Here is a 17,692-nt window from a genome sequence, read left to right as displayed (position 1 = left end):
GCGTTCCAAGGGTGTTGCAATACTTCATCTTTAAGATTTCTTAGGTAGTATGATCCTTTCCCGGCAATATCGTGTATGATGTAGGGTCCGTCCCATGTCGGAGCTAGTTTTCCCCATTCCTTCTTCTTTTGATACGGTGGTATTTGACGTAGTATGTATTCTTCAACCACAAAGTTTCTAGGGATTACCCGTTTGTTGTATTTGCGAGCTAGCCTTCGTTGGTAGTTTACCATCCTTTGCAAAGCCACTTCTCTCCTTTCTTCAAGATCATCAAGCTTTTCTAGCAGAAGATATGTTGTCAGGTTCTTTTCCCATGCCTCTGTTTTTGTTGTTGGCAGTATTATCTCCGTTGGGATGACTTCTTCGACTCCGTAGGTTAGCAAGAACGGAGTTTCTCCCGTGGCCGCCCTTCTCGTAGTTCGGTAGGCCCATAGGACGTTGTGTAGCTGCTCACACCTTCTTTTCTTGTATTCCCCCAGCTTCTTTTTTAAGTTCATTGCTATCGTCTTGTTAGTGGTCTCCGCTTGTACATTGCTCTTAGGATATATTGGAGTAGACTTGTTTTTATGAATGTTGAACATGTTGAATAACATGTCTATGTTCTTTCCTTCTAACTGTTTTCCATTGTCAGAGACTATGGCGGCTGGTATTCCGAACCTGCAAATGATTTGCTCAAACAAGAACTTAAAGACATTTGTGTCCCTAATTCTTGCCAAAGCCCTTGCTTCCACCCACTTGGTGAAGTAATCCGTAGCCACGATAAGGTACTTTCTTTTCGATGTTGCCTTTATCAAGGGTCCAACAATATCAACAACCCATTTGACGAATGGCCATGGGATGATGACTGAGTTCAGCGCCGTTGTTGGTGCTTTAATTTTCCTAGCAAAGCATTGACATCTTTCGCAACGCCTTGCCACGTTCTTTGCATCTTAGTCCATGCTTAGCCAATAGTATCCTTGTATCTTGACTTTCATCGCTAAGGACCCTCTTCCGCTATGATTTCCAGCTTCTCCATTGTTTATATCATGCAGTATTCTTCTACCTTCGGCTTGTGAGAGGAACCACATCATAGGTCCAAGAAATGACCTTCTATACAGTACTCCATCTCGTAGGTTGTACATTGCTTCCTTTGATTTGAGTTTTCGAGCTTCTTTGACATCTGCGGGTAAGGTACCTTTGTCAAGGTACTGGTGAATTGGGATTCTCCAATAATCTTCCGCTTCGTCTTTGTTGCTTCCGTATGACATGGAATGATCTTTGTCGGACTCGTCGACTTCGTTATCTGGTTCTTCTATACCTTAGTCTTCTTTTTCTTTTTCTGATTCCCTCATGGCCCTAGTTTGGACGACCAATGTTTCCTCAACTCCTGAGGTTATCCCTTCTATCAAAGTTCATATATCCTTCCGATTTGGACGGAGGTGGTGTTTCTGTCCCTCAGCATTGACGATATGAATGCTAAGGAATCTGCGTGTCTGTTGTCTTTCCGATATACATGTATGAACGTGATCTTGCTGATATTGATGCATGCTCTTGTGTTAACTTTAGGTACGAAGACAATATTGGATCCAGAGTTTGATATTTGAGCTCAATTTGTCTTATGACCAATTGTGAGTCGCTATTTAAATGAACATCTGATAACTCTAGATCATGTGCCAAGCGTAGGCCATGTATGACCGCCTCATACTCCGTGATGTTGTTAGTGTATTGTTCGAATTCTAACCTGAATGCATAGATGATTCGGTCTCCGGTAGGGGTTGTTATTACAATCCCTTGACCTGCACCTTCTTCGTTGGAGGAGCCATCTATGAATATCTCCCACCTTCTTGAATTTTACGGTTCCAAGAGGTCTTCTGGTTCCGGCTTGTCTTCCTCCATTCCTGGGATGTCGTCTATCTCTGCGTCGTCATTGAGAGGTAGGTCTGCTAGGATTTGTGATTTCTCAGCTTTCCTTGTTTCGAAGATTATGTGAAACTGATTGATCATGGCGTTCCATTTTGCCATTCCAATTTTCTCCGTGCTGTCGAGGATTTGACTTATCTGAGCCTTTGTGAAAACTCGGGTGGTGTGTGCATAGAAATATATCCTTAGTTTCTGTGTCTCCACTACTAAGACATATATGAGTTGTTCCACCTTGGTATAATTACGCTCCGCTGAACTGAGTGTCTTGCTGATGTAGTATACGAGATTTTCTCCTTGCCTTTGGTCTCGTACCAATACTGCGCTCACAGCGTAGCTTGTTGCTTCTAGGTATAGGGTGAGTATCTCACCTGGCTCTGGTTTCTGTAGGATGGGTACTGATGCTAAGTACTCTTTGATCTTGTGAAGGATTGTTCGCATTCTTCGGTCCATGTAAACCTGTTTTGTTTTCTTAGCGTATCGAAAAATGCTTTGCATTTATCCGACGACCTTGCTATGAATCTTCCCATGGAATCTAAAATTCCATTTAGCTTTTGTACTCCTTTTAGAGTTTGTGGAGATGGCATCTCCATTATTGCTCTGACCCTTTCGGGGTCTACTTCTATTCCTCGCTTAGTCACCAAGTATCCCAAGAATTTTCCTGAGGTAACTCCTAACGTGCATTTCTCCGGGTTCACCTTCATGTGGAAGTTTCTCATGGCTTCGAATATCTCCCTTAGGTATGAGAGATGGTTTTTTGCTTCTTTGATTTTGACGAGCATATCGTCTACGTAGACCTCCAATATTTTTCCTATCCATGGCTTAAAGATTTTGTCTACTAATCGTTGGTATGTTTCCTTCGCGTTCTTTAAGACAAAAGGCATCCTTGTATATCAATACAAGCCTCGTGGGGTAAAGAATGCAGTATGCTCCTGATCTTCTTCTGCAAGGGCTATTTGGTTGTAGCCTGAGTATCCATCCATGAAGGATAGTCTTTGGTGATCTTCGGTTGCGTTAACCAGCTGGTCGATGTTTGGAAATGGATAACTGTCCTTGGGGCACGCTTTATTGAAGTTTCTAAAGTCAATGCAACTGCGCACGCCTCCGTTCTTCTTAGGTACGATGACCATGTTGGATATCCACGTGGGATATTTGACTTCTCGTATGAATCCAGATGCAAGTATCTTTTGCAACTATTTTTATACCCCTTCATGGTAGATATCTGCCACTTTACGAATGCGTTGCTTAAACGGTGGTATCTCCGGTTAGAGCCGAAGGTGGTGTGAGACCAAATTCGGGTCAATTACTGGCATGTCTTCCATTGACCATGCGAATACGTCTGCGTATTCCCTTAGTAACCTTTGTAGTTGCATCTCCTCTTCCTCTTCAAGTAATGTTCCGATGTTGAGCATTTTTGGTTCTGTCTCTGTCTCGATGTTGATTTTCTTCGTTGGCCAGGTTTGTTGCTGAGGTCGTTGAGGAGTGATTTTCTGTAATTGTAATTTGGTGGAGAGGTATGCCCCTGAGGTGGTGGAGGTGCTTGTCTCCGGAGCTGAGATGGCTTCGGGTACTAAAGAGGCTCTGTCCTGCACTTCCCTAGTGTTTGCCTTACGTCTTTTTCTTTCATGCTATTGGGCAGCAGTTCTTTCTTCATTGAGTCTGACTTCCGCTAGATTGCATAGACTTGCGTCTTGCTGATCACCTTTGATTTCCATTTCACCGATAGGTGTAGGAAAGCGTAGGTATTGGTGATATGTCGAAGTTGTTCCTCGCAATCTATGAACCTATAGCCTTCCCATGATTACATTGTATGGAGAAGGTGCTTCCACCACGCAGAACCGTGTATTGGTTACTAAGGGTAATGCATGTACCTGCAAGAAAATTTCTCCTTTTGGTCTAGAGACTGCTCCATTAAAACCGTATATTGTGCAAGTGGAAGAATCTATTTGCTCTGCTGTCAAACCCATGCGTAGGTAGGGCTCGTAAAATAGCACATTTAACGAACTGCCCCCATCCACGAGGACTTTCGTAACATTCCATCCGTGTATTGGAAGAGTGATCACTAGTGGATTGTTGTGCATTTAAACCTCCTGATTCACGTCCTTTGTTGAGAAAGTTAATGGCGTGGCCATCCATTCTTCCCAAGTGCTAGTAGGTGGTCCACTTAGCTTGAACTTCTAACTTCTTTATGTTTCGAGCTAAATCGAGGATGTCTTCGAGCATTTTTTCTTGACCTCCGTTGGAGAAGGTGATCATGTTTATGTATTTGCCTTCCTGGGGAAATTCTACCCTTTTCTTTGGGGCCTCCTCAGTTTCCGTTGGCTGTAGCTGTACGTACTCCATGAATTGGCATTCGTCGATGAATCTTTGGATCAAGTTTCGTAAGTGGTAGCACGCATCAGTTGTATGCCCGTAGTATTGGTGGCACGTACAGTACTCCTTGGCCTCCTTCGCTTTATCTGGCTGCTTTCCCCTAGTATTATGTAAGGAAATCCTGGCTTTGCGCCCTCCTTGCTTAGGATGTGAGAGAAAGTTATATTTAGTTTCGTGTAGATTTTATCCATGAATTCTTCTCTTCCTTTGCCTCTTTTGACATCTCCGTATTTGGATCGTTTGTCTCGAGAGTTAGTTTTGCCCCCGACTTCGTTTTTTCGCTTAGGTATCTTCAAAATTGGCTCCAGAGAGTTGGTTCGCTGCGGAGATGTTGTCGTCTTTGCTTGTGCCCTAGGGTTATCCTTCTGGATTTCTTCGAGTCTGATGTAGCGGTCTTGGACAACCCTGAGATCGCCTTCGGAATCAAGGGCTCTGTTGTGAAGCTCCACGAAGATGGATGAGGTTCTATCAAGTCCATACTTATAGCAGTTAATGCTAATCTCTGGATTAAATTTTCCGATTGCTTGGCACGTCTTTTTCCACCTGTCTGTGTATTGCATCAATGTTTCCCGGGGTCCGATAGCTAAAGCAAATAGCCTATCTAACCCTGCCTTTGTTGATTTGGTGTACATGTATGTCTCCAAAAACACCATAGACAATTGCTCGAAGGAGTCAATTGAGTTTGCTGGTAAGTTGTCATACCAGGCTAGCGCTGATCCTATCAAGCTTGCAGGGAATTACCTACAAAGTACTACCTCATCTCTTTCCCAATGGGCAAGGACACGAGTGTAATACCGTAGGTGGGCTGCGGGATCTGAGGTACCGTTGTATGTTTGGAATGTAGGTACCGGGAATTTCGGAGGGATAGGCTCCCTTAAAATGCGAAAATACAATGGGGACGTGGTTTCCTATTGAAGTATTTCTTCTAATCTTGCGCCTGCGTGGCCAGTTTTTAGGCCTTGTATTTACTTCGTATTTTCTCCATCTGCTCCATGACCATGTTCACATTGTGAGCGTCTTTGGAGAATGCCTCATCGTAGTATGATTGAGAGGGTTTGTATGTTGAATCCATCTCGTCTGGATCGTGTCATGTTCTCCTAGCTTTACCCGCTGGGTTAGCCTTTGGTGGGTTGGGATCCACCCTTCGTCTTCTTAGGATAGCTTTGTTCTCATGCCTCTTTAGCGGAGGGTGAGTTTGAGAACCTTCGATCTGTATGTCTAACATATCTTTTAGGTTCTTGTTCTCTTGGGCCATTTCGTGTATGACATCCTCGTTTTCCTTGTTGCGGATGATCAAAGCTGCTACTTGTGCTGCCATTTGATCTTCGTTGTGGATTCCACCACATGAGGAGTGCTGTCGGCGGATCTTCAGAGTTATCCGCTCCTTCTTCTACAATTGGTGTGTCTGGATAAATCTGGATTGGATCTAAGTTCCCCAACCCTCGCCCCTGGAAACTAAGGTTCTGGGTAACCCTGCGTTGGCCGCAGGTGGCTTTGTAGTGGTGGGATGCTCCGGTAACGGCATGCGGTAAAGTGGTTGAGCTCCCGATTTTTTCTCCATCCCTTCAGCAGGAATAGGTGATTTTTAGCAATTGTTCTTCTTGCTATTTCGCTTTGTCCGTCCTATGCTTCATTCCTTTGATTCGCTTGAGACGGATTTTGGGATCTCTCTATGGTAAGTGCTGGTCGTGAGCTTGTTGGTACATCATTTGGTTTCTGCATGCCTTCGGCTTTTGTTATCCTGCGGTTACAGAAAGTTGAAGAAATCTGCTACTTGGGTGCCTTCGTCAAATATAGCAATTAATGCTCTGACACAGAAGACGGCTAAGCACCTTTTCAGAAAAAGGACTGAAATAATGTCTTTGAAAGACAGGTATTAAATGTTTATGACACCCTTGGAAAAGACAACCTTAAAACGTAGAAAACCAATAAAAAAGGGTGTCAGATCTCACAAAAAACAAGGTTATTAAATGCTTTAGAAGATCTTTCTTCCTTAAAATCTCATTGAGATTCCTCTGTCAGTCAAAGGTTCTCAGATCTAAAATATGCTCTTGTTAAACAAGGCTAGTTTAGTATAAAACAAAGATTTTGGCGTTTTGTGAGTACGCTTCTGTGAAATTTTTGTAGATCTGTGACAAGGTACGTCTTTAGAGGCTATGAACTCAAAAACATACACAAATAACGGATGAACAAATCACTAGAGAGTGAGATTCATGGTTTTGGAACACAGATCCATTCATTTCAGAAGATACATAAGTTAAAGGTAAAACTATGTCTAAACTCAAGCTCGTGAGCAAAACACGGTGGGCGCCAAACTGTGACTACTCGTTTTCCCGTAGTCTATGTAATGTGTACAGCTCAGAGGATCATATACTAAGTAGTATTGATTCCTTTGTTGAACTGATGATGCTAAGTAATAAATGGTATTCACGATCGCAATAATAACGAATAACACAAATATAATGTAAAAGCTTCTAAGTTATCATGAGACACGAGAGATTACGTGGTTCTACTTTTGTCTACGTCCACGGGTAATGAGTGATTATTTTGTATTGAGTATGGTGGTTACAAATATATTAATGGTGTTTACAGAGATCTTAAATGCTTCCCAAAGAAATGGAGAGAACTCAAGTTCAAGGATACTTAAGTTCCAAACATTAAAGAGGTATAAGCTTAAGACTAGTTCTTCTCTCCTAGATATTGAATGCCCTTAGTTTGTTGGTGAGGCTTGGTATTTATATCCCATTATGCTTCAGGTATATCTTTGCTGCCTCTGGGTCCATCGTTCGTTGATATACCTTTCGTACCAATGGTACCTTCGTTCACCGCATGCTTTCTCCAGTAGCACTCTGCCACCTCAGCTGACCCACGTTCCTTCGAGAACTTCCCAACCTTAGTACAGGTTGTACCTTCGTTCACCGCCAGCTTCTGCCAATCGGGTTCTGCCACGCCTTCTCTCTTCACGTGCTTTGATTATGCGGGTAGATAAGAGATTTGTGCATTTAATGCTGAGTAGATGCATCATCTAACTTTGTCCCTTCGCCAGCTGCCTCCTTGTAGACTAGGATTTTACTCTTCTTATCTCAACCGTCGAGGCATCCTTACTCGGGACAGGATAAAGTAGATCTGCGAAGGTCTCCTTTGTTACTCAGGCTTCTCTGTATAGCGAAGGCTACATAGTTAAGTTTGTATGCGGCTAGTAAGATCGTGACACGTGCTCCACAGAATATTGGTGTTCACAACACCAAGGACTGATAGCTTACATTCTGCAATCCAGTTCCAAATTCTGATACAGGTCATAAAACATCCACACCCTCAAAATTCAATATTTTGATCTTAACACCTTCTTCGCTTCCCTCCCTAAGATCAACCCTTATCCTTCACTTTGTGACCGAAGCAAGTCTGGAACGACCATTTCTTGGTTTTGGCCAGAATTGTACAGATTGATCTCTCAAATCTAAAGTACTCCCGTGCAGTGCATTTGTTTAGGGTTTAGATTCGTTTCTCGGCGGCGCACCCAAATTTACCAAAACCAGCAGAATCAGTTTTTACCCAAAAACAGAGACTTACAAGTATTACGTGAAGACTTGAAGAATGTGAAGAAGTAAAGAGCTACAACAACGACATCATCCTTCCTCTTGAGATTAGTAATATTTGACTTGACTGTTTCATTGCTAACATATCTTTCACGTCGTGCATATTGAAAACATAACTACGAAGCTGTGAATGATTATACTCTATTGAGACATAGTATTAAGGAATTATAATACGAAATATAACGTCTATCTTTTGAACTTCGTATATAAGACATCGACATAATCGTATGAATGCTATTATGATTATATATAGGTATGGGTGAAGATTTCTTCTTAGGAAACAATGTTTTACATTCGTTTAAAGGAAGTACAATTCATAAACTTGTTTTATGAATCGAAAGGGAAATAGCTAGGCTTATTGGTATTGTTATTAATTGCAAATCTTTGGATTACCAATATATGTGTTTAGTATAACCGCTCATAACTTGTGTTATGTATCTTGGTAAAACTATTCACAAGGCTTGACTTTTATAATTGTATGACTTTTATTAGTGAAACCGATCTTAAGTGATCACCTGAGATGGTATGATCGATTTAATGTAATTGATATGACCAACTCTAGACATTGGGGAACCGATCCTAGTAAGAGGTGCAACTGATCACAAGTAAGAGGGAATCGATCCTTGTAAGAGGCGCAACAAGTTTTTAGTAATTGGGGAACCGATCCTATGACTTGTGCAACCAAACACAAGTTTATACCATAAATATGTGGTAACTGATCCTAGTACCTAATCAACCAAGTTTTGGAAAGCTATTGTGACTAATCCTAGTACCCACATGGAGGTAGAACCGAAACTTGTTTTGGTAGAACCGTGAAACCCATTAATGGTGATTTGATAGGATAATAAATCACATAGTTCTTGGAAGTCGGGTGAACCAATTCTAAACTTGTTTGGAAGTGTGGCGAGTCGGTTCCAAGATTGTAAATATGAAAAAGGATTTACAAAGTAAAGATGTCGACATACTTTGAACATGTGCAGTAACTCTTATCTTTTATTGTTCAAATATATTCCTTAATAGCTAAAGGAGAATCCCGGATCGAAATAAATTGAGAATCTTTTAATTAAGGTTTTTAGTTTTATATGCTTTTAATTTCCAGCAATTAAAATGCATATCATTAGGAAATAAAAATTGGCAATGTGCATTTACTAATTGGAGATTTTCTACTGAGATTTCAGTCAATATTTGGACAAAGCATTTCCAGGAATTATGGAAACCGAATTTGAAAATATATTGCGTATCTTGAGAATATTTTCGGTTTTGGAAATTCCTTGGTGTCCAAACTTCCTTGGTACATAAATATTGAAGTTTGCATTTCGAGCAAACTAATCCCCAAATCCAGCAAAACTACCTAGTTGTGTTGTTACTGGTGGAGCCGTCTAGTCGGAGAGGAAAGTACCCTAATTAGGCGAAATCTCTTACGACCGCTCGTTTTAAAGACTTCTTTGGGATTGGGAAGCTCTACGAATACCATTGGTGGGAAACTAGATAATTGCAGTTTATTATTAGTTTTCGATTGATTTGATTGATTGGTTGTTGAACTTTGATTGCACCTAATTTGTTTATGTTTGAGAATCTTCTCTTCTGATATAAGATTCACTCAAAATAGATCGAAGTTTTGACGGGGATCTTTAGACTATTTGTAGATCTAAAGACGTCTTGTGATAATCCATTGTTAACAGACTCCGTTCTGTATGTGATTGATCATAAGAGATTCAAGTTTATTGTGTGCAGGTGTTTATTGAAGATCTAAGAAGATTTGAAAACAAAGAAGATTTCTGATTTGGGTTCATAATCTTTGGTGTGCACAAAACTTGATCGGCTGGGGATCCAACTATAATCGGTTTATCTTTGTGATAACCTTGATTGATTAGTTGAGTATATCGGTATCAATATGTTTCTTTGTGATTCGAAGTATTGATTGCATATTCTTGACAATTACTTTGGTAGTTGTTATTGGATTGATCTATGAACCTGAAAAAGGAGTTTATTGGGATAAACAGAAGAGCCTTGTGTCAAACTCATATCACTTGTTTGAAAAGAGTTGTCACCGAACAGATTTGTTGTTCCTTTACTGTTTGGAATACGAACCAAAGGAATTGTTCCAAGTGCGTGACTTTTTGCAAGTTGGAGGCGCAGGGATACAAACCTAACTAGGTGAACTATAGGTTTAGTTGCTTGGTCTCAACTATACGAAGTTGGTTTAGATTTTGTATATCGGTTTACTCCTGAGATTATTCAATTCTGGACAAGGTCCCGGGGGTTTTCTGCATTTGCGGTTTCCTCGTTAACAAAATCTTGCCGTGTCTTTTACTTTTCTATTTCCTCAATTATAATTATTTTTTATTATAATTAGAATTAAAATACACAAACGTTAATTCCTATTTACTTGATAGAAATCCTATTGTGTTTGGTTAAGTCTGAACCTATTATCAAGTAAACATACTTCGTTATTTTATTGTCTCGATCTTGTATCCATAGTCAATCACACAAGTTATCTTGTTGTCGTATTGTCTCGATCTCGTATCCATAGAGGATCACACGAAGTGTGAACCGATTAGTTGTATTGTCTTTACTCAGTCCATACACGATCACTTTCGGAGAAAGGACTTATAGGTGGAAAAGTTTTAGATTGAGGTATATTTGGGTACTCTCGTCTTTTCACAAACTCTATAGGATCACTATCAAGTATATTCAGAATTAACGTTTGTGTATTTTACTTCTAATTATAATAAAACAATTATAATTGCGTAAATAGAAAAGTAAAAGACACAACAATATTTTGTTAACGAGGAAATTGCAAATGCAGAAAAACCTCAAGACCTAATCTAGAATTGAATACTCTCAGAATTAAGCCGTTATACAAAATCAACACTAACTTTGTATAGTTGAGACCAAGAAACTAAACCTATAGTTCACCTGGTTTTTCAGTCTCCATATGCTTCCGACATCCAATAAGTGCACAAACCGGAATAATTCCTTTGGATCGCATTCCAAACAGTAAAGGAACAACAAATCTGTTTGGTAACAACTCTATTAATTCTTTCCGATGAAGATATCTCAAGTCATATTCAAAGGCTCTTCTGTTTAACCAATAAACTCCTTTGCCTGGTTAGATCAATCCAATCTTCAATTACCGAAGTAAGAAGATCCTTTACTGTTCGTATTCTAAACAGTAAAGGAACAACAAATTTGTTTGGTAACAACTCTATTGATTCTTTCCAATGAAGATATCTCAAGACATATGCAAAGGCTCTTCCGTTTAACCAATAAACTCCTTTGCTTGGTTTGATCAATCCAATCTTCAATTACCGAAGTAATAAGATCCGGATTTGTAACAATCAAATAGAACTCAAGAAATCTATTATTGCTACCGATCTCACGCAACTAATCAATCGAATAAATCCGATATTAGTTGGATCCCAGTGGATCAAGTTTTGTGCACACCAAAGATATAGAAACCAAATCAGAAATCTTCTTTGTCTTCAAAGCTTCTTAGATCTTCAATAAACACCTGCATAATATAACTTGAATCTCTTATGATAAATCACGCACAGAACGGAGTCTGTTAGAAATTGATTATCACAAGACGTCTTTAGATCTACAAATAGTTATAAATATCCCGTCAAAACTTCGATCTAGTTTGAGTGAATCTTATATCAGAAGAGAAGATTCTCAAGAATAAACAAACTAGGTGCAATCAAAGTTCAATAACTGTTAGTCAATCAAATTAATCGAAAACTAAAATAAACTGCAATTATATAGTTTCCCACCGACGGTACTCGTAGAGCTTCTTGATCCCATAAAAGTCTTTAAACGAGCGGTCGTAAGAGATTTTGCCTAATTAGGGTACTTTCCGGATAGACAACTCCACTAGTAACAACACAAAAGAGTAGTTTTGCTGGCTTTTAGGATAGTTTGCTCGAAATGCAAACTTGGGTATTTATAGACCAAGGAAGTTTGGACACCAAGGAATTTCCAAAACCGAATATTATCAAGATATGCAATATATTTCCAAAAACGGTTTTCATAATTCCTGGAAATGCTTTGTCCAATATAACCGAGATCTCACTAAAACATATCCAATTAGTAAATGCACATTACCAATTTTTATTCTCCAGAGATATCCATAAAACTAATAACCTTAACTAAAAGATTCTTAATTTATTTTCGGTCCGGGATCTCCTTGAGTTATTAAGGAATATCTTTGAACAATAAAAGATAAGAATTACTGAGTATGTTCAAAGTATGTCGGCATCTTTTCTTATGTAAATCCTCTTTCATATTTACAATCTTGGAACCGATTATACCACACTTCCAAACAAGTTTAGAACTGGTTCATCTGTATTCCAAGATTAACTATGTGATTGATCAAATATCAATTCACTAATCATGGGTTTACGGTTTTACCAAAATAAAAGGATCGGTTTTACCTCCATATGGTTACATCAGTTACCAGGATCGGTTACGTCAATTACCAGGACCGGTTACCATAGTCTCATGGTATTAGTTGTGATCGGTTACACAAGTCACTAGGATCGACTACACCAATTACTAGGACAAGTTACCCCAATTACAAGGATCGATTCCACAACACTTTTGTGATCGGTCACACCAATTACTAGGATCAGTCACACCAATTACAAATATCGATCATACAATATTAGGTGATTCCTTGGGATTGGTTAAACTAATAAAAGTCATACCAATACATAAGTCAGGCTCTGTGACTAGTTTTACCAAGATACATAACAAGTTATGATCGGTTCTATTAACTCACACATATTGGTAATCCAAAGATATGCAATGAATAACAATACCAATAAGCCTAGCGATTTCCCTTTCTATTCATAAAACAAGTTCATAAGTGTACTTCCTTTAAACAAATGTAAACATTATTTCCTAGGATGAAATCTTCGTACCTTTACCCATACACATAATCAAAATAACATCCATACGATTATATCGATGTCTTATATACGAAGTTCAAAAGATAAGCGTTATACTTCATATCCTATTCCTTAACACTATGATCATGTGATCATGTCCTAATACTAGAGTATAATCATTTACATCTTCACAATTATGTTTTCAATATAGCACGACTTGAAAGTTACGTTAGGAATGAAACAATTCAAGTCAAAATATTACTAACCTCAAGAGGAAGGATGATGTCGTCGTTGTAGCTTGTTACTTCTTCACATGCTTCAAGTCTTCGAGTAATACTTGTATGTCTCATAATCTTAGACTTTCTAGTCTAACATATATATACGAAGTTGTATCTAGTACATAATCAAGCGACTCTTTACATGAGTTTTGATTCACTAAAATATGACAACCAAACTTGACATACCAACGCTTGGTGGGTTCAACCGAGCTATGCTCTAACAAGAACAAATGAAAGAGTGTATCCAGAACGCTATACTGAGTGGATTATGTTATCATCCTTTAGTGACGATATACAAAAGGTAGACGCAAAATCAATGGAGAACTTAGACGAGGATATGTTCACATACCTTGATACAGACAAGATAAATGCATATGATGCTGGAAATATTCCATATCTTTCCGTCGAATTCCTGTAGAATTTAAATCCACGTGGAATGCCTCTGTTTAAGTTAGATATCAAAATTGGTTGTCGACCCAATCATGGTGCACCAAGAGAAATTCTCTGCAACGACACAATACTATTGGTCATTAAATGTGGACAACATGTAATTGAAGCCAATATTTTAACTGGCGAAAAAACTCGAGAAATTGTAGATAATTGTATTCATCAGATTATGAATTTCGAATCTATGAATATTAACCTGGCAATACATCAGTTTCCTATCCGTCCTGCTTATGCTATGACAATCAATAAGTCACAAGGATAGTTTGTGAAATACGTTGGGATCGATTTATGCATTCCCGTGTTTAGCCACGAGAAATTTTATGTATCATTGTCGAGATGCACTGCCGCATGTAGAATAATTGTGCTACTGCGCAATGAAACCGATGATCTTTCGACTATAAACATTCTTTGCCTCGAGGCTTTATTGTAGAGCTATTGAAGTCTCATATAAACTTTTTTTTTTAATTTCAAGATGATTTGTTTGTTCTGTTTTCATGCATATCAACTACCATTATTTTTATTTTTATTTTCTGTAAAAAGTAATTAAAGATTTTATCTGGATTCATTATGTTATAAAATATATTTTTCCGATGACATGCTGCATAAGTCGTTGCTACCATAGGTTGACAAGAATGGTTGTGTTTCCATGGGTTGATATATCATGGACTATGACCTAGGTAGTAGTATTTATATATGATGCAAGGGAATAATTATTACTGGGTAGTGCTTGATAGACACATTTTTGTGTCTAAGTCGTCCTCAATTTCCTGTATTGTTGGTACTCGATTTTGTACTTATTATGGTGTTGTGTGTGTTTGTAGGTATTTTTTGGAAATAAACATTGTTGGAAAAATCGGTTCGAAAAATTAATCGGAGCACCCCTGGAGGACAACTTCTAAATGGACACTCGGTTTGGATAAGGGGCACCTTCTTCGCTATTTGCACCCAGGACGCCACCTGCTATCGGCACCCCCATCTTCTCCACGGAAATATAAGATTTTGGCGGGAAAATCTCTTTGAATCTGCGTATTTTGTTGTATTGGTTAATGCCGAGATTTTCTGAGATAGCGGATTTGATGTGGGAGTATCCTGTTAAGAAAAAACATGATAGGTAAGTGACTTGAAATCGAAGATAAAGGAGTTTTACACGTCAGTTTAAGAAAACAGAACTGTCACGTTCGCAAGGGAGATAATCACGAGACTACTTCGAATTTAGACGTGTACTCACGTGTCTGGATCGAGTTGGATTGCTGAAGAAGCGCGCAACATTTAAACAAGGATATTTTGCACGAATTATACAGTTGCAGATGCATGAAAAGGAAAGAAAATATTTTCTTTAATACCGAGTAATGGAGGATTATTGTGAGCGGATGAGCGAGATTTCTTGGTGTTGTTCAATATAAATAGGTTGATGGGGTCTCATTGAGGGGTTACGAAGTGATTGGGGAGATTTCAGAACATTACAGGCCAAAAAATCAGAGTTGCAGAGAACTGCCATTGCTACTGCTGTGAAGAACACGAAGAACATAAGACGCACAAGGAACAGTCGTAATTGCTACAGTGACAGTGACAGTGACAGTTATTATTTATCGTTCTCTGTAATAGTTCGGTTTGTGACAAATATAATTGTTGCAAACCCAGTTTTAATCATTTTCTCCCATTTTCATCATTTGTAAACACTTTGAGCAATGAAATCAACTTTTGAGCGTGTTTCCAATATGATGAGAGGCTAAGTACCTGGTGACTGAGGCAATGGAGGAAACTATTCACTCATGCTTGATTGGTAATTTCTTTTTACAATTTCTTAATTATTAACTTTATTTAATTCACATGGATCAATAAAAAGATAAAAATGGTTTTCTTAATTAGTTGTGAATCAATTTGATGTTTTATGCTGAGAATTAATTCTTTGATAATTCATGCTTAGGGATTACAATTCAATATTTGGACACCTTATAGATTAATAAGTGAATTAATGAGAAAAGAGCTTAATAATAACTTCTGAAATATTATTGTAAACCAATCAACTTGAGGTAATAGTGGAATCCGGAGTCTTAGTCCATTTCTAAATCTTGAAATCAATTTTGAATTAAGTTTTCTTTATTTTTAATTTTTATTAAGTCTAAAATCTATTGCTTTCACAACTCTTGAACGAACAATTACTACAACAACTTTGAAAACCCATCAATTTTTGGCGCAGTCGACGCGGACTTGTCTTTAGGTTAGAGATTTTAGATTATTTTTTTTAAGTTTAATTATTTTTATTTTGTTCTATTTTACGTTTCTTTGGTATTTATCTTTGTGCTACAGGTTTGGAATTTGGACCGAAAAGTAATTGAACCAAAGACTTTGGTGACTAAAGACTTGGAGTCAAATCTAAAAGCTAAAATAAAAGGAAAAGAAAGACAAATAATTTTATTTATTTAATTTTTTTAGGTTTTTAGATTTTCTTTTTAGAATTTGTATTAAGATATCTTTTATTTTTACAAATTTGCTTTTATTTTGCACTTTAGTTTTGCACTTTGCACTTTGGACACTGGGACATTATTTTTTTAACCCTACGGAAGAGTAGTATTAAATATAAACTCTTTGCAGAGAAGGACGACAGTTACGATATTGCCTCGGCCCCTCGGGTTCGTACATGACATAGGAGTCGTGGCCCGAGTCGACTATAACGGTTCTTCACCCGTATGGTACGGGAGGTAAGTTTATCTGAACACCCGCGAATCCCCTGTCAGCGGGTTTACTGTCTTCCTTCGAATGCTTATATTGAGGACTGAAAACTGTTTAATTTCCTAGTAAAGGGTAAGGCCAGGCCATACAAGATAAGGGTTCGGATTTCATCACAGTTCTCTTCTTGCCCGCCTTAGGAACACACAACCTACACGAACCCAAGCTTAAAATACTGACTAGAACGAGACCGATAGGGTAACGATCTTAATAGGAAAGTCATTCGAGAAATATTGGTTGCTCTTTTAAGCATATTTCGAAGCTCATGATGGTTAATGTAAGTTGAGCGTGTCGCCTTGTAACCCAAGTGAATGTTTTTCCAGTGAGGCCTGAGTGTCAAAGCTCCATTGAGCTTCCCTTGTCTCTATTCAACTTACTTTAACTCAGAGGGGTTTGCTTAAATTTTAACGAATTCCCTTTCGAAGGATTAAAAGCTCGTCTAGAAACAATCTAAGTGGATCCAACATGCTTTTTGTTTGCTAGAAATCAGTAGGTTTGTTGTGGTGGATTTATCCTTGTTTGTGTCTGCATAGAACTTCCCTTTCTTTTAGGACTTTTCTTTTTAATTTTGTTTTTCTAGTGTATGCCCGAGGTTATTAGAGAGTGGGCTTGGAAAAGAGACACTCTAGGTCGATTGATCAGTGAAAAACCTAGTAGTTCTTCTTGTGAAGGCGGGGAGCTCGAAGACTCTTCTTTTGAGAGCTCTGTCTTTAGAAATTTCAGCTTTGAAAACTTGACACTTAGTGAAGAAAGTACTCCTAGTCCTTTAGTAGTTCCAGAAATGGTAACATTGAAAGCTTTGCTAAACCCAACTAGGACCTCTCGTCCATCATGTATCAAGTTAGCTGAAACTGAGGCAATTTATGAACTGAAAACTGGGATCCTGCAGATGCTCCCAATCCTTTTAGGGAAAGAAAATGAAAACCCCTATTTTCATTTTGGGGAATTTGAGGAAATTTGTAGTACTCTGAAAATTAAAAACCTTGATGATGATGCTTTGAAACTCAGGTTATTCCCTTTTTCCCTGAGAGATAAAGTCAAATCTTGGCTATATAGTTTTCCTTCTGAGTCAAATGAAACCCATGAACAACTTACATCTGCCTTTTTGCAGAAGTTTTTCCCTAGGCCCAAAACATCGTCTATTAGGATACAAATCTGTACTTTTTCTCAACAAGAGGGAGAATCTTTGTATAGGTATTTGGAAAGGTTCAATGACTTAATAGCTCAATGTCCTCATCATGGTTTAGAAAAGGTTAGGCTAGTTCAGATCATATACGAGGGTTTAGATTATTCGACAACAACCATGTTTGAGTCCTTAGGCACATGTGGGTTTGAGAATAAAACTGTTGATGAGGCGATGTGAATGAAATCACCGATAAGACCCAACAATGGGAAAATAGTAAGGAACCCCAGAAAACAATTCTTCTAAGTAGAGGAAATGTCAATAGGGTAGAAGGATCTTATGAGTCAGATGCTAAAATAG

The 17,692-nt window shown here is 38.4% G+C and overlaps 1 non-coding gene across 1 annotated transcript; it reads right to left on the bottom strand.

Annotated features, from left to right (window-relative positions):
- Nucleotides 1-17,350: 17,350 nt before the first annotated feature.
- LOC113335082 lies at nucleotides 17,351-17,454 on the bottom strand. The gene has a single exon (XR_003353148.1). It is a non-coding gene; the product is annotated as a small nucleolar RNA R71 (small nucleolar RNA).
- Between the last annotated feature and the right edge of the window lie 238 nt (nucleotides 17,455-17,692).

This window comes from Papaver somniferum, unplaced genomic scaffold, assembly GCF_003573695.1.
Source record: "Papaver somniferum cultivar HN1 unplaced genomic scaffold, ASM357369v1 unplaced-scaffold_137, whole genome shotgun sequence".
Lineage (NCBI taxonomy): Eukaryota > Viridiplantae > Streptophyta > Magnoliopsida > Ranunculales > Papaveraceae > Papaver > Papaver somniferum.
The sequence above is the reverse complement of the archived record's forward strand: the minus strand, read 5'-3'. Positions and strand labels throughout refer to the sequence as shown.